Raw genomic sequence first — 25876 nt, 5'->3', positions numbered from 1 at the left:
GGGAAAGTTCTATCTTCTTTCAACTCCTATTATTTTAAGGTTTTCAGTCATCTACAGCTGAACTTAATGTTTATTAGTACTGGTAGTACTTTTATTCCTTTTATTTTAGCTACCAAAATAATTTGTTTAAAATAAAAATTATCTATCCCTTAAAGGTTTGTTAACAATATCCTGTAAATTGTAGTTTGCCCCACTAATTCCTCTCTGAGTTTCCTTCTCAAGAAAGGACTATACTAAATGTTCAACTTTACTTTTGGCACGCTTGAGACTTTCTCAAAACTTTACTGTCATCAGAATCTCTTTCTACTCAATCCTTTTATTCCCTCTCTCCTTTCACAGGTGATGGAACACCATCATATGCCGAAAGCACTCCCTGCTTATTCCTTCTTTCCTTCTTTTATTCCTTCACAGGATTTCCCTTAATACCTGTCTTACATGTTTAATTTTGTTTTGGTTTATGCTTTTGGAGAACTTGTACTAACACAGAGTCAAAGCATTAAAAACAAAAAAGGAGGTACTGTCTACTAAACAAAACAAAAAAAAATCCACTTAGAAATCATCTAAATAATAATAAAGCCACAGAGTCTCAAAATATAAACTAAAATAGAATTGAAAAGAGCCATGAGAAATTCAGAGCCATTGTGGTAGGACTACATCTCCTGTGTCTGCAGCTGGTCTCCAGTCTGCTAGCCACCTTATGCTCATTCAACCTATCAGCATGATAACATTGATGAAATAGCTTAATGTAAGGTTCTGTAGGGTATTTGTTAGAGAATTCCCACACCAGTCAGAAATAGCCCTTCGCTAGTATCTCTGTCATGCTCAGCCATTGGGTAGGAGCAGTTCAGGGAATACATGGCCTTGTCATAAATCCCACGAGGGATCTGAAGATGCAGCAGCTTCAAGTTGTTAGTCAATTATCTCTCCCTTTGCCCTAGCAGCAAGTCCTCTTGAAAGGAAATCTTGGTGGCACAACTCCCTGTCACAGACCTTAAATTCTATTTTGATTGATATTAGTATAGGAACGTCTATATTCACATAGAATATTATACTTGCTATATCTGATATTAAACTTGATATAACTGCTATTAATACCACTACTAATTATTTGGTTATAGGTTACTGATTTTCTAGATTACTTAATTAGCGAATTGTTATTTGGATATTATGCATGCCATTTTCCTTACTTTTTTTTGTCTTAAGTTCTATTTTATCTGTTATTAATATTGCTATACCTTAGTCAATATCAGTTTCCTGGAATTTTGTAAATGCAGAAACTATTATCTTCCTTGCCAGTATATATTAGACTTTAAAAATATTTTCAAGGATGTAAAATAAATAAAAATAAATAATATTCAAATAGCAGAGCTCTTACAATCAAGTATAGTCAATCTGAATCTCATAGAGTAATTCTCAGCAAATAATTTGCAAGTTTGAAAATTATTGATGTAGGGGAGAAGGAATCATTAGGACAATAAAACATTTCCTATTTCCTAATGTCTTTCAGAGAAATCACACAAAAAGTCTTCCAGTCCATATGTGTAGAAAGTATAGGTATTAATGAGATGCAAACTAGTAGGGGCTGCTGTTTACATCCACCAAAACTAATTCTGGATGGAAATAAAACAGAAACTAAATGACATACCAAATATGAAAATCTTGAGACTCTTCCTTGGGGAAACTGAAGTCTATTTGTGAACTTGTTTATATGTGTTAATTATGTGTATGGGGGAGGGTGGGAGAGAGAGTACACAGCCTGTGGTAGAAGTCAACCAGAAGTACGAAGAGGCTTGTCAGAGATGAAAAGTTTTAAATTTTGCTCTTGCCTCTTTTCTGTGTTACCTTTGAACCGGTCTTTGGCTGTCTCACCTCTGCAAAAATTGGGCTAGTCCTACCTGCATTAGAGGGATATTAACGGGATGGCACAAAAGTCCTGCTGGATAAAGAGCTGGTGGAAAGAAATGATACAGATTCACCACTTTCAGCTCTCTCCAAAATTCTGAAACCTTTGGGGGGAAAAACTCATTTACACTGAATACGCTATGTAGAGATTTTTAAAATTATGCCTCAAGTAATGCTATAATAAGGAATCCTTTTGCATCTATATCCATTGTCTGTAATTTTTCTTTAGTTTTAATTCAAGTCAAATTATCTCTTGGTTGTAGTTACTTTTTACTGAGTATCAGTCATTTTATACAATTATTTTTAAATGTTGATTTCTCAACAAAATATTGGCAAATCGAACATGGAAATATTGAAAAAGGATAATACATCATGACCAAGTAGGATTTATCCCAGAAATGCAAAATTGGTTCAACATTTTTAAATAATCTATTTTAGCTTATCAACAGACTAAAGAAGAAAAATTATATGATCTTCTCAATAGATGCACAAAAGCATTTGACAAAAATTCAACATCCATTATTTTTTTTGAAAAGTCTCTCAGTAAAGCAGGAGTTGAAGGAAACTTTCTCAAGAATATAAAAGACATTAATTTAAAAAACAAACAATTGGAAAACCAACCTGCAGCTAACTTCATACTTAATGGTGAAAGACTGAACACTTTCCCCTTAAGATTGGTAGCAAAGCAAGAATGTCTACTCTCGTCATTTCTGTTTACTGGAGGTCCTAGCTAGTACAATAAGTAAGAAAAAGAAATAAAAGGCATCTAAATTGGAAAGGAAGAAACAACAGTCTCTATTCATAAATAACATGATGGTCTGCATTAAAAATCATGAATAATCTATAAAACATATTAGAACTAATGGGTACATTTAACAAGATTATTGGGGACAAAATCAATACACGAAAATCAATTATTTCCAATATACCAGCAATCAAAAGATGAAGAATTTATATAAACACAGAGATAATGAATTTCAAATACATAATACTAAGTGAAAGTATCCAAACTCAAAAGGCAACATACTATAAGATCTGATTTATATGACATCATAGAAAAGACAAAACCACGGATCCAAAAATCAAGTCAGTGGCTGCTGTGGGCAAGGGGTGGGGAGAGAGAACTACTCACAAAGGGACAGGAAGGAACTTTTGGGGAGATAAACACTTGATATCTTTGTCATGCAGGCAGTTACACGGGTATATGTGTTTTTCAAAATTCATAGAATTATACACTAAAAAGAGAGAATTCAACCGAATATAAATTGCATGTTGATAAACTTCACTTGAAAAAACTCAGTCAATTAAGGATAAATATGATGTCATTTTTTTATGTTTATTTTTAGTAAACAACTAGGGGCACTAGCGATCCGAGATAATTTTAGTCACTAAAATTGGATTAAGGTAATTTGAGACCAGTGTCAGTTCCTGAATCAATTTATGTAACCAAATCAACCTTACTCTTGGAGTATAGCCTTGAAGGTCTTAGAATAAATGCATCTTAGAATAAATGCATCCTGATCCTTGGAGGTCTCTATAGTGTTGCAAGTGGGTCACAAATTCTATCTTCTTAGCCTTTCACTTGCATGTTCCAGAATAGGCAGCTGTCCTTGGGAGAAACTGTCCCCAAGTATGAGACCCGTTTCTCTGGACTTCTTGTCTCTATATTAATCTATTTCCATAATTCTTTGTTCTTTGATAGATATTGGGTATCTTCAAGCAGGAATAACAACAACAACAACAACAACAACAACAACAACAAATTGTCCAGATTATTTTAGTCATTCTCATTGTTAGAGTTAGTTTAAGTTACCTATTCCACTATTATGCAGGGCAGCTCTGCCATTTTCAACATTTATCTTCCAAGACTGCCTTAGTCATCACCATTTCTATTCAACAGAAAAAAAGGGAATGTTTAGAGCAAGGGTGTTTTGTTTTGTTTTGTTTTGTTTTGTTTTGTTTTAATTCGGCGACATCTATTTGCTCACCTTCCATGGGGCAAACCTGTCTTGATCTCTATGAGAGTATGAGAAATGCAGTGTAGATACACAGCCTGGGAAGAATAAGAGACCAACCACATTTGCCCACATGTGGCTACCAAGTAATATTCAAAATATTCTGATTTTTTAGCTCATTGACTCAGAGATCTGTTCTTCATTTGAATCTTTAGGATGATAGTCTTTTGTTATGCAATTTGTTTTCTTTTGTTTTGTTTTTCTATGCTTCATGATGACTTTAAAAATATTGTTCTGTAATAAAGAGATATTTATCTGGGCTTACCTTTTGTACCCTGTCATGGCTTCTGGCCTATTCCTCCTCCTAGGGAGATCATGTTCAACTCTTAGTTCCCAGAGTTTTTAGCAGGCTTTTATTACTACAGTCTGCTGGCCTGAGATGAATTCTTTGCTTCATCTTGATCCTGCTTTTTCATTTTAATTTTGGAATGTGCAATACCACTTCCCAAAGCAACCCACTGCCTCTCTGCCTGGATTTCTGTGTGTTTCAGAGAACCATCTCTTTCTGTTTGGTCAGAAATCACAGATAGTGTGAAGGGAAGGAGGAGACATAATTGTAGTGCTTCAGTATGTAGCGTCCCACATCCTGAGAAGAGCTGCCTGGCTTGGTTTTGAGTATAGATAATTTTCTGAGCCTGGGATGAAGCATTAGGAAAGAAATCAAGGGTGTTTCATTTGTTCGTTTGTTTGTTTTAAGAACTAAAGGGTTTTAAACCACCTTTGAGAGGACTGATTTCCACGGTTTCTAATTGTACAGAATATGGAAGTAATTTTATTTCTTGTGTTAATTCTTAGATAATTTGAAACTCTTAGGTTCTGGTATTAGTTAACATAAAGTCCAGTTTTGGTGACTCATATGGATACATATGAGTATCAACCTTTCTGAGATTCAGAGAAAAGTTTTACTGGGAAAATTGGGATAAGCTGTCATTGACCGCTTTCTATATCCCTTTTTAAATCAGAATATTGCTGTGTTTGGCGTTATTTTACATGTTATTTTTTTATCACTTAATCTTGAATTACCTTTGGTTAATTTTCCAAATTCTTCAGCCTCCTTCATCAGGTTTAAGAGCACTAAATTTAATCCTCCTTAATGTCTATAGTACTTGGACAAACAAGATAAATAAAATCAAGGGCATAGCATTGCAACTGTGAATTGCATTATGCATTGAGAGTGATTCAGTTTCTGAAAAGTTGTATAAATAATAAAAAAGCATTAGAAATACTTTCTACTCATATCTGCACAAATTCAGAAGACCATGTCACACACACTTGGAGGCCACATTTTATGTCACTATTAAACTCTGGATGCAAGTTTTTAAGCATAAAAAAGGAACAGAGAATTATATAACTATGTAACTTCTATTTTTGTGAGGATGTTTGTTTTAAATTCAGTTAGTTGGTTTAATACTGTGCACTTGTGATAAACTGATAAAAAACATAAGAAGGGTTATCTACTTAACGTATTTCAAAAAGGGTGGAAATGCAGCAAATTTTCAACTTTCATGGTTATTATTTGTGGAGCTATAATTATATCCTTTGGAATAATCATTATAATTCATATATTACACATAGTTACTCTCATCCTTTTGTGTCATAAAGCATAATGATCCTTTTCACATCTACGTAAATAAATCTCCCACCTTGTATCTTTAAAAATCACTGTGACATAGCCCCCAAACTAGACACTCCATTAAATTAATGAGTAAATAAATTAAAAAGACCAGCCGTCCATCCTAATTTATATGCTACTTAAAGGTGTTATAAAAAACAAACTTGCTTTTAACATTTCCGGGCACTCCACTCATCTAAATTAAATAAAATTCACATATTTGATGGGTATGATATGCTATTTATATTTATGTATGTGACTGCTTCCTTTACAAATAATTAAAGCCCCCTCTAGTAAAGCAAACAGAAAATGCATGATTATTCCATATTTTCTGCAAACCTATAGATGCCTTTTCCTTCTACGTACATTGGCAGAATGCAGTTCTTATGTCTTGGAAGGGGAAATTCACAGACAGCCAAAGATAGGAAGATAGTTCTCATTTTTGTCTTTAGATATAGTCTGTGTTTTTGATTCATCCAGGTTTTTGCTTTTTATTTGGATTTTGTTTGTTTGCTCTTCTATGGGTTGGACATTTTGTTTTTGTTTTAATAGTGGTGCGATATTCTTTTTTTTCCCCCTAGTTGAATGGGTTTCTTTCTCTTTTTCTTAAATTTATTTATTCATTTTAGTTAGTGATGGGATATTCTTAAAAGGCTATATGACCAATGAAAAGACTTGAGCTCTTGTTTTTCTTGTCAGAACAATATCCCACTTTATTTTCCTAAATTCACTAGGCTTTTGTGGTTTCTCCCACATGTTCCTTGAGAAGGTTGGCAGATTTGGAATTTTATGAGGGAAACTGCACTCCAGGTTTTCTTTTTCAAACCTTGCTGTGGAGAAGTTTCTTTCCACTGCTCACCAGGATCAGGTCGCAAGTGCTCTTTGCAGCGTGTCGGGCGCCAATTAGAGCGTGTGTTCCCTCGTCTTTCAGAGGCCACTCTTTCTGAATCTGCTGGGTTTTTAATGCGATGTTGAAATCTGCTCCTGCTTGACTCCTACAGCTGGTTTTGATCAGGCTCCTCTAAAGAGGAAGTTTCAATTAGCACAGCTTCAAATGTGCTCTGGAGGTATATTTTTATGACTACTCAACTAATAGCACTCTTTGTTCCTAGCGGTGTGTGACTCCTTAACAAACAGCCATTCCTGTGAGTCACCAAGTGACTTTATAGCAAGGCTAGGCTTTGCCAAAACCAGAAGAATGAGACGGCCAAATTGAATTAGTGGTTGAAACACATTAATTTATGCTAGATAAATGTTATTGTGGTCCCGTGGGCAAGTACTCAGGTCATAGGCGTTATGAACTATTTGCAGCAAGAGGGCTTCATGGCAGTAAATCAGCTCTCAAGCAGGACTTTACAAAGGACGTATAGCCACTTGCTCTCTCCTGTTCCTTTAAATTGCTTCCGCATTTCCCCCTCCTATCACAGCCTTCCATTGAGACAGCTCACCATTTTGTACATGTTTTGTGATATTTAACATATAAGCAGTTGGATTAATGATTTGTGTTGGCTTTGCCTGACTCTGGTTGAGACCTGGCCATCTATTATGCCTGTGGCCCTCGCCACAGGCAGCTGTGTGTTTATCATTCCAGACTACAGATCTCAGTGGGTACAGAGCTCTGGCTTAGCACCAGCTTTTGGAGTCTGTGCAGCTGTGCAGTAAATGGAAACCCTGATGTCTCAAACATAGCACACACATCCGAGCCTGACAGGGCTGTTTCTCTTCTGGGGAGGAATTAGATCCACTTAAGGCTGGATTATTTCTAGAGTAAGAAAAGTAGAAGTAAGTGTTTTCTGGCTGCAAATTGTAGCAAGTGAGAGATGATGCCAAGAAAGAATTATGCATAAATAATAGTGTTTAAACTTGTTTTTATGTGTTTAGATGTGTCTCTGCCAAAAAACTGACAAAGCCTCTTTGTTGGTATTTTTTTTTTTTTTTTTTTTTAGGGAGAGACCACTCACACTGAACATTTTCTTAATAAAGCAATAATTGTAAATCACTGGTGTCTAAGCAGGTGATAACCAGTTTACCTTAAACATGATCTCTTGCAAAATCCACGGAAAACAACGGCTGGGCAAAGAGTGATGAATTGCTACCTCCCCCGCTCCACAGCCACCAAAAACCCCTGGGCATGAGTGAAGGCCCTGGAAAATTTAGTGCCATGATAAGGTCATGGGCTTCGGAATTGCTTCTAGGTTTTAATACTGATCTACCTCTTACTGGCTTAGCGATCTTGAGCAAATTGATATTTTCTGCTGTGGGAAAGAGACTGTTCAATGTCTTGACCTCTGCTGGACCTTCAAGCTATATCCAGTAAAAGTGAGCCGGAACAGAGGTTGCTTCCTGTAAATCTCCTCACGGAATGTCTGATCGACTCATTCCCTATGCCCCACAGTTCCTGCTGGTTCCTGGAACAGGCCATTGCCCTTCTCCAAATAAGTCTGTAAGGTGTTTTCCCCTCATGTGGGATAAGTAATACCCCGGTATGCCTATCCATCCTGCCCTGTTCTATCTAACCCTTTAGCGCCTGTCACATAGTGTGGGGGATACCTATGTCATCTGCCACTGCCCAAGACATGCCTTGTATGTAAATTCCCTTAATAAACTTCTCATGTAATTATGGAATTGTCAGCCTCTTTCTTTGGTCTTTTAGCCCTGGGAAAATTTATGTAATATCTGTGTGCTCACATATAAAATAGAGATAATAATAATACCTACTTTTCAGAGTGTTAAGGTTAATGAAATTGATGAATGTAAACCATTAACAAAATAAATGGGGTACCACATAAGCTCTCAACAAGTGGTAGTTTCTATTAATTAGTGGTGTTGCTGTTGCTGATTCAAGAGAAGAAAATCTCTGCTTTTATTTCAGTTCCCCAGTAATTTCTGGAATGAGCTGCTGCTACCATAAAGGTTGCCTTTTCCTAAGAGAATCTATCCTCATCTGAAGAATATTCAAGCCGTCATATTCTTTTCAGCCCATTGCCCTTGACCTATGTAACCTTAGGTCCTCCTCTACTTTGATGTTTGCTTTTTATATTTGAAGACAGCATTACGACATTCATGTTAAGTATTTAGCATTGATTGAGCAGAGAGGCTGATGCACGACAGGTTCTCATCACATTTCTGGTGAATTCAGTTTCACATCAACATATGCCTATGTGTGCATGCTTGTAACTAAAGATATAGACTTTTCCAGGGTGAAATTTTCTCCAAATTCAGTATAAATTCCCAAGATTCGACAACACATCTTTTTCAGATTTAAAAAAAAAAAAAAAATGCTGCTGCCTACTTTCACATTGGAAAAGAAAAAAGAAAAAAAATGTAATCTATTCCCAGGGTCTTTAAGCGTTCTGAATTAATTCAATTCCATGAATGTAGCTCTTTCTGAATTCCCAACTAACGCTCATTCAACTGTTTCGGTCTATTAGCTGCTATGCAATATTACCTACCTACTTGGCTGATTTAAAAAACAAAAATGTAAATTTAGTCAAAACTTTCTAACCTATCTGTGTATATAAGTATATTAAGACATTTTTATTTGTGCTGTTTTTCATTTTTAATTGAACTTCCTTAATACCAGGTCCTGTGTCTTCTCAAAATCCCAAAATGTGTCTGTAGCAGCTTTTTCCAAATGTACTTACTAAATATTGCATAAAAAGATGCACACAGCGTACTTTCCCATGGCCAGTCTAACTTTCTAAGTCATCAAACATAATTTTCCATCCTATGGGCTTTTTACTAAGTTCCTAAGGAAAGTTAAGTACAATCTAATGTGGAAATAGTTGTTGAGCCTCAATACTTGGGCTTTTCAAAAGTCTGTTATCCTCGATATTAAAGGCGCCAGAAGAACAGAGATACTTGCTGTCGTCTCACTTCCTAGTTTACTCCCAGTGCCTAAACTGTCCTCTGACACATAGGCCCTGAAGTATTTGTTGAAATAATCATTTAGTTCATAATAAGTAGTTGACAAATAAACTCTGTTTCTTCTCCATGTATCTGACTTTTCCTTCAAGTCATGTTTTATATTTTCTCATTTTTTCCTCATTCAGATAAAACATTTTGTTTTGCTTCTTTAACTATATATATATGACATATATATCACTATTGAAAACACCTCCTCAAGGATCAGCTTCTAGGCAAAAAAGTAACTGTTAGTATTGTTATAGTAAACGAATGGTGAAATTTGCCTAAGAATTTGTCTCATTCCAAGGATACTGAGTTTTAAACTACAACCAATAGACGTGGTTTCTGTGGCACTTTCTGGGTAGCTCAAAGTACTAAGATGAGTCATTGGTGTATAAACAGGCTGCAGTTCAGTGTATAGCATCACGAAGAGCATCTGTCTGGGGCCAGGAGTCATGGGGTTTTATAAGCTTCCCATGAAGATAGCTAATCAATACAAGTTCTGTGCTCAGGATTTTGTACATTTTGTTAATTAGGCCAAAGCAATAGGCCTTCGTGGCAATTATTCAGACAGTGATGTAAAAAGATAGCCTGACAAACAAACGTCCATAATCCACTTACGTCTCACAGAAGCCAAAAGGTTGGAAAAGCCTATTAACAAGCTCCCTGCCTGTCTGTTTAGAGATGCTGTTAAATCCAGAGTCCTAGCACCTGAGGCGGTCTGTTAATAAAGATCGTTTGCAGCAGATTTCTGTTCTATTAAGAATGGACATAAAACAGCATAACTTAAAATATGTCAATAACTCAAGGCAAAGATGCCAAACATAGTCTGTTCTGTCTTTATAAAATGGAGCCAAGTATATACAAGGAAAGTGCCAGAAAGCCTTCTGCTGCCTGAGTTCAAAGATTGATTGTGATGAATAATGTGATCCTTCAAGTTAAAACAACCTTGTGGGTGGGTGTCTCTGTGTCTTTCTGCACTAAAGTCTAGGGATTTTTGTTTGTTTGTTTTGTTTTGTTTTGTTTTCATTTAAGGGCCGATTTGATTCCTAAACTCCAGTCCTAGAAGATGCCTGGAAACCTGTGCCCTTTGTCAGCCTCGTGAATTCATAATAGCTGTGAGTGCTTCATTTTTTATTTCTCTCATTCTTTCTTTCTTCTGAGCAGCATTTACGGGTCGTTTTGCAACAGCTCTGTATAGACACTGAGCTAGGGTTGGAATGTCTTAAGGATAGTCACTAAAGAATCTAAAACCACTACTCACCACATCACACCTTGTTTTCTGCATTTGATTGAATATGCTAGTCTGTTTTCAATGACTGTGCTATATTTTTAACACAAAAATAGGGACCAGAAAGTCAATATTTCTATGGCATTTATCTGGCACTTACTGTATTACAATGGCAAAGGTTGATCGATGGCATTCCCAATGAGGGCTTTAGAAGGATGAGGATAGGATGACAGTGCGTTACTGCAGATATGTACTAAAGCCTGCCATGTTTAACAGGCCCAGAGATTAAAATTTAACATACTGTCTCCCACAGCATGTTTGGGTGGATGGTAGAGCCTAAGTGATGTTATCTGCTCCATTAGAAGGCCTCTCATGAACTGATTGGTGGTTTTAATTAAATCCAGTAGATTGAGAAAAGTGGTTTGGCAGTTTCAATTGATTTATTGTGTTTGTGACATCTGGACCTGATGTATTGAATTGATTTGCAGAATTCTTTTTGGACACTTACCCCGTATACTTTCATTCTTGTTTGGTGGATTCACAGCCTATAAATATGTAGAATTTTCATTCTCCTGTTATTTTAGTTTTCTCTTTATATTTTTCTTATTTTGTTGGATAGGAAATTATTGAAGTCGTCTTGTTTAAAATGCAATTGAAAGCATGACATTTTGTGTATTTGTGTGCGTGAACAGGACTGTTTAAAAAGTGGTACTGGATTGAAGTTCTTTATCATCATCCCACCTCAATTTGTGAGAAGAGAGATTGACAGTTTGGGATTTTTTTTTTTTTTAACCTAGTCTATACATTGTCAAACTATTAGTTCCATGTTATGGCTTTCTAAATTTCAAAATTTAGATTTTGGATATAAATAGGAACACGATGTCATAGAAAGTTCGTTTTCAATTATGTGAAAGTAATGAGCATATTCAAATGGATATTTTGGATGAGTGACCCCAAACCCAGATTTTACTGCAGGCAAGTAAATTTTAGAAAATCTCCACTTCAAACTCCACAAAACATGTTTAAAAGGGAAGAGAGAGGAGAGTCAAGTTGCACTTTCTTCCAAAGAGGGAGGGCAGTCAGCCCCAACGATCCCCTGGTCTCCAAATGAGTGGTTGCGCATCCCAGTTACAGACACTGTAATGTCTCCCAGTTATAGCTACAGCCAAGGCCACTTAGCCCATACCTGAATCCCCAGCCAGAGCTCTGGAACAAATCAGGGAAAATTTGGGGAAGTCTAGTAAATCTTTCAGGCAGATCAACTCAGGTGAGCCTGTGGCTTAGCTCACTTTGACCTGCCTCAGGATTAGAGGCTGGATTCTGCTGTTGTCCTTTGCAGTTGGCCTCTCAGTGGTGTTTGAACCACTTAGAATGGCTTTCTATTTTTTTTTTTTTTCCTATTGTTGTTCTAGTACTTGAGTTTCTGTCATGGTAGGCTACTTGTTAGTCTTCAGAGATTTCTTTTCAAATTACCCAGAGTACAGCTTTGAGCCCGAAGTTGGGACTTATCTGTCACTAACCATCGATGACCACCTACTGTCCAGATGTTTGTCTATGGGCTACAGCTGAGTTTACTAACTCAACGAAGTCTGCCTTGTTAAACTAGGCTCACTCTTATATAGGTGATTGCACATGTTAATACACAGCATGATCCGTAGTCTTTCCTTAAAAATCCTGATTTTTCCTATCGTTTCCTTTCATGGGGTTATCCGTTTAAATAGGGAATAATTGCTCACCACCACTCTACATAGTTATATAGAGTTGATTTAAAAACTGTTACCTTATTCTTCATGGAACCTGAGTTGCTTCAGATAATTCATGAACTTATTTGGTTTTCTGGGGCCTGTTTAATGGCATTCTCCAAATTGGTTGAGATAGGATATATGAAAAAAATAAAAACAACTCAATCATTGGAGACACTTACTGAACTTCCACCTATATTTAAAACATAAACAGGCATGGATTTTAGCTCAGCATAAAATCTGCTTGGAAAAAAAAAACCATTTATATCAAATTCAAATAGGAAATAATACCAAATTACTTTTTAAATACAGCTTTACTGAGATTTAATTTGCATACCATTAAATTTATTATTTTAATTGTACAATTGAATGATTGTTAGTAAGGTTTTATAAAATTGTGCAGACTTCACCAAAATCCAAGTTCAGAATGTTTTCATTACCTCCAAATAACCTGGTCTCAAAGAGATAATTAGTTATGGTTTTTATATATAAATAACCTTAAATTAATCATAGAATGATATTCTGTACATAATTTATGAAGAAAGTATAAAGAATGGTATACGTTTTATGCTGCATATTGAAGTGCTCTCATGTGTGGCTAATTCAGATGACCTGGTTGACTGCAATGCAGCCCACCCTTCATACAGAAAAAATTTTGAGAGAATTTTGAAAATAACTCATTCTAAAGTAGGATAAATCTATATGTTGGCAAAAGCATTCACATATTAGACAGAAAGAACTGTAGCTTCTGTGTTAAATTCAGATGAGGAAATACTTCCTTACCATTAAATATCATCAATCTGATTTACCTTGTTATGGGCTCCCTACACATACCTGCAAGATCCTATACCTACAAGGTAAGTACCAAGATTTCTGGAGCCACATTTCCTAATATACTGCAAAGAGCTGGTCTTGAAAGTTCAGCAGAAAGAAAAGCTGGAAAGAGTATTCTCCGCAGTGGTAAGTATGCACTTCTTCACTGTCAAGGATAATGATCTTAATGGTGTTTTTCATTTGTGATGGCCATAGCCAGTAGGCTAGAGAGCATATTAGCAAGATATTGAGCTTTTAAAAATTTAGCCCACGAGTTAGGTGTGGATTTAATGAAGCGTCCATTCTGAGAAACTAAAGAATTCACCTGAATTATTCAAAATAGAATAACTGTTTGTTTTGCTTTCACTAAAGATAATATAACACCAAAGAAATAGCAATGAGCAAGGAAGAGTTTGGTCTGGCAGTTTCTCCAATCTAGTTTACAAGTGTTTTTCAAGCAATTTTGTTTTTATGAAGAAGACTGTATTAGACCACAGAGGGCAATGTATGATTAGGTGTTTACCTTCAAAGGGTTTATAATCTAGTTGAGGAAGTAAAGTGTACTTCCTTTGAACAAATTATCAGGGTCAATTCTTACTGCAGGAAGTACCTTCCTTTACATAGCTGTGGTAGTGATTGGATATAAACGATATATAGAAAGATAGACACTTGGTGATGTCTGATAAATATGGTCAGAACAAAAGCTACCTAGATCCATCATCCCTTTCCTTTCTACCTCTTCATCGCCCACCCAAATCCCCCATTGCCTCTAAGGAGACAGGAAGTTTCCTGTTATTGAATTAATCAGATAGTAGTAATCTCTTATTTTTACTGGATGAATAATAGATTTTCAGCAGAGTAGAAAGGAAGAAACAAAGGAGCTCATCCAGGGTGACCACCACTGACTGCCCCGGCAACAACTTTCCATTTTTCCTACAAAATGTTCATTCTCGACTGTGCAAACATGTATATTTTCAGGGAGAGAGACTGTGATTTTGTAGTCTTGATAAAATCCCAGAAACTTGTGATTGAAGTGCATGCTTCTTTCTGCAGCTCTTCAAGACAAATTAGCAGCATACTCCCTTTCTACTCGCATTTTGTGTAAATCATGGGTTGATTATGTACTGACACACTAGCACATTACTATTACAGAAATTGCTCCCCTTTATTTTATCCAACCACCAAAGCATTTGTTTTAAAAATGATGAATGATATCTATAGGTCTGTGGATGCAGGGGTCATACATTACAGGGTGAATTATTCATCTACGTCTTTAGGTCTTATGGACTGTGGCATTTTATTTGCAAAATTAAACATTACATTCTGCACAAGATCAAATTTTATCTCCATAATAGTCTACCTTGCTTAGATTGAGTATCTACCTAAATGCTTATTAATAATGTAACGAGATGAGAGTCTGCCTTATCTTGAGTTTCGTTTCTACATACCGTCTCAGGCTCAGCAGGCAACTGTTTGAGAAGGACACTCTCTTGGTAAAAGTCCTTGATATACTTTTTCCTTTGGTGAAGTGTTCCTTAAACTACCTCCTGACCACATTTTATTGTTCCAGAGGTTTTTTTCTTCAGTTGGAATCTGAAATACTTTTTAATGGTCCATGAATGATGGAAGAATTGATCAATACAAACTTTTTATCCAATTTTGCTCATTTCAATTTAATAAGCTTGTCTTAAATCAAAGGGAAAAATAGGTTGGGAAAGAGTTTAAACTTAGAGGTAGTTCAAAGTATATTTACAATTTAAATATTACATAACTGTCACCTTATTTTAGCAGTAACTTAAGGGTGTTTAATAGTTGTTTAGGTTTTTATTTGACTTACAAAACATGAGAATAATTAAAGAATTTGTCAAGAAATGTGGCAAAATTGTTTTGGAGAGGAGGGAATATATCTTTTTAACTAGTTGACACTACTCGTGATATTATAATGAGATTGTTGTCCTTAAAGCCTTGTTTTTTTAACTGACTTAGTTCATGACCAGTATGTTATTCTAGGCTGGTTTTTAGATACACTTACCATAGAAGTTCTTGAACAACACCTTGGCAGACAGGTTAAAGAATAACCTGTTGGGAGTAGGACTTGCAAGATGCAAGAAGGAATTACCTTTTAGCAGGTAATTTTCATTGACCTTACTACCCTTGAAATATCTGGTCTTTTAACTCTTCCAATCCCCATTCTTCTAGGTCATCATTTTCTTTCTAATTTTGTTGTTTTCCCTTCCAACTGTTATTCTACTCACTCACTTGGTCATTTCTCTAATTAAAATATACCATTCTACTGGCTCCTTTTTCTAGATGATTGAGCCTTCTGAGGGTCCCAAATGGTGGCTGAAGCCTTTTATTCATGCAGCCTGATACATCCATTCCTCATTTCATGTTTGTATCTTCTCTGCAGCAATCTGCCAAGTGGGTTTCCCTGGCACGTGGAAAGGATTAGACCCGAATGAATGCTTCCTGAGATCACACTTTCTATTTATGGGCAGACCAGATATCTAGAAAGAGCTTCCTTGGAATACATTGAAATCTGTGTCCTGCTGCTTCTACAAGTAGATCCTACTTCTGCTTGCAGGGGATGGCACAGAATATGAGCCTTTAAATTCAGCCACTAGCCCAATATTGGGAAGAGTCGTGCAAGAACTAAACTTCTTTCCAGCTTAAAAATTCCTCTCTTCACCATCTAGTCTCCTCCCATTCTGATCCTTCTTCCAAGACTAATTCTTCTCCTTGACCCTTGATCTCATCTCCATCCCAGTTAGTAAAGGGTCTTGATCTAACTAGTACTCGTTTTTTCACTTAAATCCCTAATTGCCTTTTTTCTACTATACCACTCCATTTATGAATTTGCTGTGGTTTACCTTGCACCACATAAAATAAAATAAATTAAATAAAGCCTCCCCTTAGCCTCACTACTTCGCCCCAAAAAAAAGCATACAATCTTGTGCCTTCCTTTTTCTGTCAAACTGTTTCTGTCAAACATTTGCACAATTGTTTTATGTTAATTTTTATAGGCAGCAAAGACGCTATTCAGCATACTATTTTATGAATTTGAAATAAACCTAGGAGTTGTCAAATTTCCAAAACTAGGCAATGGCTAAGTTCTGATAGGAATTAGTTTATAAGATTAAAACAAACAAAAAAAATTGATACTGTCTAATGGATGAATGCATATATCTAGTCTAATCCTTTTGCATTTAAATTAATATTCTAGGAAGATTTTTGTCTTTATGCCACATTTAAACAACACATAACCTTCCTTCTCAATTCGACTATGCAAAACAGCAGTGGAATAATAAACTATTAAAAGATGTAATCTATTAATTTTTTTGTGATGAGTAGAATATATTAATAATGTACTGTAATTTAAAAGAAAAATCTCAAATATTACAGACTTATTGTGAGCATTGCTTGATACACATGTGGCAGAATGGAGTATCTGATACCCTTCACATACTTATTTCCTTTCACTTCTTACCCTTGATGAGATGGGGCTTTTCGTAAGACACAGTTAAAAGACAGAGACTTACCATAAAAGCATGAAATATTTTCTTTGAAAATATTTAAAAGTCAATATTTGTAAGGTAATGGTTTGTTTTGTGGATATATTACTCTGAATAATCTAAAACTATAAACTCACTCCAAGGAATATTGTGAAAGCTACTGGCCCTTTCTAATAAAACAGGAAATGAAGAAGAGAAAAGAGGAGTTAGAAAAATCCTGGAGAAATGCGAAGATGAACCCCACTCTCCTAAAACAAATTCCATAGAGCACAAATTTCTGAAACAAATAAATGGAATACGGAGAATTATTCATAATTTAAAAGTATTTTTTTGTTATACAAAATTATTAACAGAGTTCTCTTGAATAAAGAAGACCCTAGGACATTCAAAATTATTCATTCTTTGATCATTTAATTACTGAAATTTCCTGGTCCTAATAAGAGCTATATCTGTAAGCATGAGTTTATTAAATAATGTATACAAATAAAATTTATTTATATATGTACATGTTAAAATTTTGTGAAATGTTCCAAATGCTAACATTCTCACATTTTACTATATCTCTGTAACTCACAGTGATATTCTGGAGTTCCCCAAATTCTGAGCACCGTATAAAATCAAATTTGATTAAATTGGTTTTCCTTGATGGGAGAAAACTTACTTAAACCTCTGTGATTTGTGACCTATGATTGCTCTCTGTTAAATGTGATTCGAAGGTTAAGTCTAACTTAAATCCACAGAACATAGTGCAAATTCATTACTCCATTTTAATTCATGTTGTGACACAGCTAAGATCCCATGAATATCTGTACCTCTGACCCAGAACTGTGAAGAAAATCCATCTCTCTGATGTTGCCAAATCATTCAGACCTCCATCAATGAGATTGCAGAGGCTGTTAAGGAAATAAAGTTCACAATATTCACCAAGGTACCTATGGAAATACCTATTGCTGTCCTACAGTGCAAATGCAGATCATATAAAAAAAGGAAAAGGTACCATGGATTTCTCACCAGCAAATGAAACCATTTAATATATGTCTTAACTTCATGAATTATGTAGCCTCCAAAAGCAAATGAGAAAAGTAGCCAACAAACAAGATTCATCACGTTAAGTTCATGAAGTTTCTCAACTGAAAAGAATTATGTTAATTCAGCATAGCTCTTGTTTTAGAATTAAGAGGACCGATGACTAGAAAATATAAATTCCTCAAGATTGCACAGCTTCTTTGAGGCATAGCCAGGACAAGAGCTCAGGACTCCTGACTTCAGTCTAGTCCACTATACCAGTAATTAGTTGCTAAGACAATTTTATATTCCTTTAGATGTCTTTATGTATGGACGGTCAACTATATGAAGCATATATTTCCCTAGACAATACATTCTCTCTCTCTCTCTCTCTTTTTTTTTTGGCTGTTTTTGTTTATTTTTATTATGATGACATTGGTTAATGAAATCCAGTGAGTTTCAGGTGTACAATTTAGCAGTAAGGCATATATATATATATATATATATATATATATATATATATATATATATATATATATATATATATTGCATTGTGTGTTCACTGCCCATAGTTAGATTTCTTTCTGTCACTACATATTTGACCCCTTTTAGCCCTCTAGACCCCTCTCCCTCTTCCCCCTTACCCTCTGGTAACCACTAGTCTATTGTCCATGTCCATGAGTCTCTGTTTGTCCTGTTACTTTTAGGTTTATATCCCACATATAAGTGATATCGTGTGATTTTCAACTTTTTCTGTCTGGCTTATTTCATTTAGCATGATTATCTCAAGGTCTATCCATGTCATCGCAAATGGCAGTATTTCAACTTTTCTTATAGCTTAGTAGTATTCCATTGTTTATATATACCACAGCATCTTTAGCCAATCATCCACGTCCTGGCCACTATGAATAATGCTGCTAAGAATATCGGTGTGCAAGTAGCTTTTCGGACATGAGTTTTCAAGTCTTTGGGGTAAATACCCAGTAGAGGGATTGCCGGATCATATGGTAGATCAATTTTTAGTTATCTGAGGAAACTCCATACTGTTTTCCACAATGGCTGTACCAATTTGCAGTCCCACCAATAATGCATGAGGGTTCCTTTTTCTCCTCATCCTCTCCAACCCTTGTTATTACTTGTCCTGTTGATAACAGCTATTCTAACAGGTGTGAGAAGGTATCTCATTGTGGTTTTGATTTGCATTTCTCTAATAGCTAGCGATGTTGAGTATCTTTTCATATGTTTGTTGGCCATTCGTATGTCTTCTTGGGAGAAGTGTCTGTTCAGGTCTTCTGTCCATTTTTTGATTGGATCATTTGTTTTTTGTTGTTATTGAGTTGTATGAGTTCTTTGTATATTTTGGATATTAGACCCTTATGAGAGGTGTTGCTTGCAAATATATTTTCCCATTTGGATGGTTGTCTCTTTATCTTGTTGACAGTTTCTCTTGCTGACCAGAAGCTTTTTAATTTGGTTAACCCCATTTATTTATTTTAGCTTTTATTTCCTTTGCCTTTGAGGTCAAATTGACAATGCATTCTCAACAAGGGTCATATCACCCCAAAAAGGATGAACACTGGATCTTGGGGCTCAAAAAAGTCTTAAATATTAGATATTAAAATGGTATGTGGCCTTCCTAAAGGTCACAGTATCTAATCAGATATATGACATATCTATGGCACCTGGTTTCAAGGTGAGGGAAACTGTGGGGTGGGAGAAGGAAGGATTAGGACAAGAATGTCTTGAAAATTTCCTTAGGGGCAATAATTTTTAAAAAGTTGAGATACATTACCCTGGACCAAAATCTATGATTAAGATATTAGGAGAAGTGTCAAAACGTTGGTTAACTACAAAGTCTAGGAGCTCAATTTATTTTTAGAGTTAAGTCAGTAAATTGGAATCCAGAAGCATGCTTTGGCATTCTCATCCAGTTTTGCTGACATGTAGTAAAACATTCCTACCTTCTTTTTATAGCGTCAAACTCAGGTCTTCATCACTTTTCTAGTCAGTAGATAAGCTGTGTTGGGACAGAGAACATTTATTCCTTTTCCTAAAAAGAAAAAAAAAAAAGATATTCAAAGGAAGCAAATCTTTATTTACTTGGTAAAAATGTCACTAAGCTATTTAGTTTGGGGAATTTGTGAAATTGACCAGATGTGCTGAAGTATACTTTCTTGTCACAAAATAGCTGATAATCCACTAGGATAAATCACTGTGAGGTAATCACAGTCAAACAAATCATTCGATGCATTCTTCATCTTACTTATGAAAAAACAGAAGTTTGTTTGGACTTGGTCCTTATACTTCATGTAGTCAGTCATGCTTTGTTGTTTTGTTCCAAAAATTGCCTGTCCATCTTCATCTCCAAATTTGAAAAGATAAAAAGTGGGAAGAAAACAAGAAGCCAAAAACTGCTTCTCCTCTGCAGAGTGACAGCATTGTAATACCACAGAATCTGGAGACAGATGGTGGCTTATAGCAGACATCAATCTTCAATGAGAGTAAATTTAGGATAATGTCCCTCTTTGGTAATGGACATGTCTTTGCAAAGTTATTGCTGACAGCATCCTTTAACGTGCTGATTTGCTAAGACAAGGTTTTTATTGCATCTAATCTTGTCGTAAGGCATGAAAAAAATGGTCGGGTACATGTTTTTCATGTATAGTTTTTACAAGAATTGCCTGCATTAGAGAGTAGCTAAATTGTTTTCCATATTTTATGGCACATTTCTAATGTTCTACCGCACACAACATTGATCACTCAGTCCATTAGCTTATTATGCTATCCTGAAAGGAGACACTTCCTTTGGGAAAAGCCATTATTTGAAATGAGATGAAGGCTCTGACTACATAGGACAAAGTGGGGTAGAAGCTATTCAGCAACTGCTTAATTTCATCAAGAGAAATAGCCAGAAAATGTATATACATGTCAATGTATATGTACATATATTTTTTTCAAAACGTCTGACCTATCCAGATCTGCTTTGTCTTCTTTAGTGACTTGGATACTTTCCAACATCTCAAACTATCCCCAGTAAGGATGGAAACAGCTTTTATGATACAAAACTTTTTCATAGTTGTATATACTGGGAAATACTCATGGCATTATCAGGATTCATTTAGGAAAATAGAAAAAAAAATAGAGGGACTTTGATATAGGATTTGTTAACACATATTGTGGAAGAGCTGAAGAGACACCCGGGGACAGTAGAGATTAGCATCCCAGAGATTGGCATCAACAGAAAGTGTCACCACCACCAGGTGGTACTCCCAGATCTGGTACCATAAAGGTCTGGAATTACTGTGGAGATATAGCCGCTGGAGGAGGTACTACTGAACGAAAGTGAGAACATACTGGATTCTCCCCCTTTCTACTCGGTAGGTAAGTTCCCAACAATTTCTCCTTTTGGCAAAGAAGCCTTGCAAATGTCGCACCTAACATAGCAGAACAAAGCAAAAGGGCAGGGAATGAAGCTGGGAGCCAATAGATAAACCAATAACTTGGACAAAATTAAAATAGCTTCCTTTCTTTAGCACTTCACTTAATATGCTTTTGACCATTGTCAATTCTATCCTACACATAAAGATAATTTTTCCTAAGATGAGGAAAATCTGAAATCTTTGCCAGCAGGGTTAAGGGCTGAAGTGGAGATTGGGAGCATAGAAGGGAAGTGTTCCTCAGAACACATTTTAAAAAGGTCTGTGAGATGGCTATTGAGGCTCCTGATGCATTTGTGCTTCAGGAAATGTAACTGAATGGGAAAACAGTGGATGCCCAATTGCATTCTGTAGCTACTATACATCAGAATCAATGCAAGGTGCTTCTGCACGTGTCATTTCATCTTTAGAGTGGCCTAAGAGGAGAATTCATATCTCTGTGGGGATATAAACTATGATATCTTTATCCACCTCTGAAATCCCCAAATCCTATATTCTCTGTATAGGTCCTTTGTATCTATTGTTGGAGAAGGTGGAAAATACCGAGTTCTCCTTTGACAGGAAGCACAGACAACTCTAATTATGTAAAACCTCTGGTCTGGAAACTTAATGACACATGAGTTACTGTACTATATCAGACCTTAAGTCCAATCAATTATTTTGTCTCTGACAATGACACTAGGGTTCATGGACTATCACGTTTGTTCTTTAACAAAAATTTTAAATATTTTTAAGGTTGTACTCCAACCAATAATAATTTATACTTATTGAGTGCTTAGTAGATGACAGACATTGCTGTAAGCATTCTACTTTTTTTGTTAATTAGTTTAATCCTTGCTGTAAACCTATAAATTCATTTTCTTATTATCTTCGTTTTACAAATGAGGAAATAGAGGCAAAGAGCATTCCTATAATTTTTCTAAAAGATTCGTGCTAGTGAGTGGTAGAGCAGAATCTGAATACTGTGTCCTAAGAATTTCAATACAAGACTTCCCAATATCCCATGATGGCACTTTATGAGTTCATGGCTCATAGTTTTATCTAATTCTTTATACAAAAAAAAAAAAAAAAATTCTAATGAATAGTTTTGATTATTTCTCTTGAGAAAAGGCAAAATTATAATTATACTAAATATGTACATATTAAGATATTGAATAGGGTTGGGCTTTTACTATTCTCTAAGAAATTAGATATGCTTTCTTTGCTCATTCACAATATCTGGCAATAAATATTTTTTGCATCCCATATTAATTAAATAAAATTTTCTTTAAGTAAAATAAAGCAGCTATAATAATAATATTAGGATTTTTGTTTTCAGACATAGAACCCTAGGGGAAGGAACTAGTAAAGACCTGTTTTGATGGAAAGGAGCAGAGACTGACCACAATAAGAACCCTGGTCCCTAGTCAAATTATAGAACCACAAAAGTGTTCATCGAGCTTGCTTGGACTATATTTGAGGCCTGCTTCAGTGTCTTTGTCTTCTCTTATTAAAAGTAAGCAATTAGTGATGTGAGCCTAGCACTGGACAAATTAGGGGCTAACAGAGGTCACAAACATAGAATCTAAGGTAAGCCACTACTGCCGTAAAGAATGCCAGAAGAATAAACTTACCCAATCTTAGGGCCAGAGATGGACAATGGGACAATTTCTATCATTTTTATTTATATACTTTTGAGTCCACTTCAACCAATATATAAGTTGCTTTTCTTTTCATAGGTAAAACTGCATGAACAGTTTAGATTGGTTCTAGCTTTTATTCTAATTCCTCTAGGTAACTTAGAAATTTATTGTACACTCTTCTTTTAATTTACTTGTATGTATAAATTTTGCTACTACCAAGAGTTTCATACTGCTCTACTGTTCACTGCAGAAGGAGCCCTCGATATGTGCCTAAAACTGTCACGTCCAAGAGTCATTTCTAATCATAGTCTTTGTTTCTACTCACTTTATCATCTTTTGTAATTTCTTTCAATATCTCTTAGCATAGACACTGTAGATTTAATAGATTTATCTAATAGGTTTAATATATTTAACCTTTCAACCCAGAGAACTGTTTTATTTTTTAACACGTAGCTTCATTTTCCCTAATATGACCAATAAAGTCACGCTAAAGGGTTCACACAGACTTATTTACCACATTTATCTACAATTCATCTCTGCTTGATCCTGACTCAGATTTCCCCAGACCAGCAGCCATGGTGACAGAAATCAGGCTTCTTTTATATAATTAATAAACAATGGCATTTTCCTAGACAGGCCTTGAGGCTCTGACTGCTTGCCAGATCACTATCCCCTTCTGAAGGAGGAGCCTAACTAACACTAGGGCTTCCTTGAACAGCTGTCACCATGCTTTGTCTTTGTACAATTGCTCCACCCTTCCACCCTCTGACTCACTGCTAATATTTGTGCTGAATTGACATCTGAGAGGTAGCATGGCTAGAGAACTTGGTTACTAGATAAATTCCCTTGTGGAGATTAAAGAAATGACCACATCTGATCCTCTCATGAAATGTTTGAGTGTGAACCACAGAGATGGAAGGACTGATACACAGTGGCATAGAAAAGGAGAAGCAGATAGAAAGTATTAAGCACAAAACATGAGAAAATAGAAGCAATGAAGGAGTAAATACGAAGATGTGGAGAGCAAAACACACAGCCACAAATGCAGTAGGAGTCGTGTTGGAAAAGCCAAGAGGCAAAGACCAGGGAGATCGGCTCATGGAAGTGGCTGTTTGCTTCTTGTTGAGACTTGGGAGCTGGAATATCCAGACTCAGGTTCCAAGGCTCCCCAAAACCTATTGTGTGCCAGTTGAGACCATTTTCTGTTCCTTCTTACTTCAGGATATATTCTTAAAATAAACCCATGTCATCACAGTAACCAAACCTCTGTCATTAGGTGCTGCTTCTGGTCTGAAAGAGGCCAACACGTGCATTGTTATAATTAGTGTATCCATACACACTCCTCACTTTTTCAACAATTTAATACAAATCTTTCCTACTTTTGACTCCAAACTCTGATAGGTAAAAATATACATTTGCATATCAAAAGTCAAATCTTTTATTCTGAGAGTCCTGTCTGTAAAAATGATGAACACTCGTTAATCATATAGAAATATATTCCTAAGAGGCTAAAAACTTAGCTTTTCTTTATGATTATAATCCGTTCTTTGAAACTTCTGCATTTCTGTTGTATTACTTGTAGAACTTTTGTTAGGCAGCAGAATGGATGTCAGTAACTACTTTGGGTTCTGTAGGGGAGGAAAAAGTTTTACTCAACCCTCTTACGATCCCTGGCCTGGTCTGAAAAGTAAATTGTCAAAGACAGATTAACAGGAGAAAAGTATACATATTTATTAATATAAATGTGACATGAGAGCCTTCATAAGGAAATAAATACCCAAAGACAAAGACCTGTGATTTTTATGCTCGATTTGATGAAGAGTGGACAGATGTGGAAGAATATGATGGGTTAAGGAGTATGAGGTAAGTATAGTAAACTGGAGAAACTTAGCAGGCCTGCTCATTAGATTCTTCTTCAGGTCCTTTTGCCTTTGAAGATAAGGATGCTTCTTTCCTCTTGGTGTAGTGGGGGCACCTCTCACATCAGGATTTTATAACCAGCTTCAGAGAAGGAGGGCAAGTGGGGAAGGAACCCAGAGTGAACTTCCTGCTTCTGCCACCTTCTCAAACTCCTCCAGCTTAAAATATTCAGTATGCCAAAATGCCATATATTGGCATACATGTCCTGAATCCATCAGCTCCCGTAGCATCCAGTACTTATCTTCGCTAATATGCATTTGCAATTATTTTGTTAATACTCTTTACGGCTGCAAACTCTATAAAGACAAAGAACCAAGAATTCTTGTTCACTAGAGCAGTAATAAGCATTCTTTAACTACTTGTTAATTAAAGGGTAAAAGAATGAAAACCATTGTTACTTTTATTTGCAGGCTTTCGTTCATTATATGTTGTTAGGGTTATAGTTTAGAGACCCAAAGACAAACCAGGCACGGAGATGGGGAACTGCTTTGATGTTTAAGTTTCTTGTGGGCGGAAATGCTCTGAACCATGTAGTCCTTGTCTTTTCATCATCTTGCCAGAGCTGCCAGCTTTGTCTAAAGATCCAGAGAGCTTTTCAAACAAAGCAAAGTTTTCACTTCAGTTTTATACTTCTCTGCTACTTGAGTTGCTTACAATCACACCCAATGAGCTGTATACACCTCTCCATTATAGTTTGAATTTTGGTATTTGCACTTGTTCCACTGACCGCTCTCCACTGGCTCTCATTTGCATTGAAGTCTCTGGTCCTAACTCCTAGCCTGCCTGTTCTTGTAGGAGCCTCACCTATTCTGGTGTATTTATAGCCATATTTTCCTAAAGTATTCCAGAATATAACAACTCTGAGCAGTGCAGAAAGTTGATATTCAGGAACTGTGGTCAAATGAGTGTGAAAAACTGGTTTGAGCAGAAATAATAAGATTTCCCCAACTTGTTTGTCCGTACTTTTTCTTGCAGCATATCCATGGAAGCTACCTAGAGAAGCACTCACTGCTTTATGGTATCCTTGGTTGAGTCCAGCATTTTATTTTTTCAAATAAACTTTTTAATGAACTATAATAAAGTCAAAGGAAGCCCCAGAATTATGAGTATACAGCTCAATAGGTTTTCAGCGCTAGCATCACCGCCTCAGCTCCACCTC

General features: G+C 35.9%; 1 long non-coding RNA gene across 1 annotated transcript in view; it reads left to right on the top strand.

Annotated features, from left to right (window-relative positions):
- LOC120590899 (uncharacterized) overlaps positions 1-25876 on the top strand; it is a 561246-nt gene that overhangs the window by 409169 nt on the left and 126201 nt on the right. Inside the window, exon 6 of the long non-coding RNA XR_005649803.1 lies at positions 10471-10553. This is a non-coding gene — a long non-coding RNA (uncharacterized LOC120590899). The remainder of the gene's footprint in view (positions 1-10470; positions 10554-25876) is intronic.

Source organism: Pteropus medius, unplaced genomic scaffold (assembly GCF_902729225.1).
Source record: "Pteropus medius unplaced genomic scaffold, Ma_sr-lr_union100, whole genome shotgun sequence".
Taxonomy (NCBI): Eukaryota; Metazoa; Chordata; class Mammalia; order Chiroptera; family Pteropodidae; genus Pteropus; species Pteropus medius.
This window is presented reverse-complemented; position numbering and strand designations above follow the sequence as displayed.